Source organism: Octopus bimaculoides, chromosome 18 (genome assembly GCF_001194135.2).
Source record: "Octopus bimaculoides isolate UCB-OBI-ISO-001 chromosome 18, ASM119413v2, whole genome shotgun sequence".
Taxonomy (NCBI): domain Eukaryota; kingdom Metazoa; phylum Mollusca; class Cephalopoda; order Octopoda; family Octopodidae; genus Octopus; species Octopus bimaculoides.
The window spans coordinates 6,400,734-6,401,578 of record NC_068998.1 but is presented as its reverse complement, the minus strand read 5'-3'; positions in this window follow the sequence as shown (position 1 = coordinate 6,401,578).

The window sequence follows — 845 nt, the reverse complement described above, 5'->3', positions numbered from 1 at the left end:
ATGCACAGACCAAATAAATTTAATATAGATTCATCCTATTTAAAAAAAATATCGAAGAAAACCTTAAATAGAAAAATGGGCTCAAATTACATATTGTAAATAATTAATTATATTCGAATTAACACATTAAAATAAAATCAATAAAATAAAGTATACGCTGCATTCAAAATAAAATAAAATAAAATTACAATAGCATATACGTATACAAGGCTATCCACAACATATATATATCTATATATATACATATACATCGAAATACACAGTTGCATACGCACAGACAATCTACGTATATAGGCATATATTTACAAGGCACAGATATATACATAAATACAAATTTACACACATATATACACACACGCATTCAAGTTTGCGCGTGAAAAAACCTATGCGCTGGTAACGGAAATTGTATCTTAAGCTATGGAGTGGAGGGGTAAAGAGTAAAGTATCTATAATAACGTTAATAATATAGGAAAGTGGGTGGCGGGGGAATGTGGTTGTCATAAGGAAGGAAAGGAAGAAAGAAAGAGAATAAAGAAAGAAAGAAAGAGAAAAAAGAAAGAAAGATAGCAAAGGAAGAAAAGAGAGAAAGGCTGGGAATAGGAAGGAAGAAGTAAAGAGAGAAAATGAGCAAGAACATATGTATATAGTAAACCTGCATAAAATTTAGATTGCGTATATATGCGTATACAAAAATGTATATAGCATCACGTATATAGATACATATGTTGATATGTACGCAAATACTTACGATCGTAACCTTATACATGCGTATGTACACATTCAAGTATATGTGAGTGTGAACCTAATCGCACATACGCATATATAATAATATAGATGCATGTATG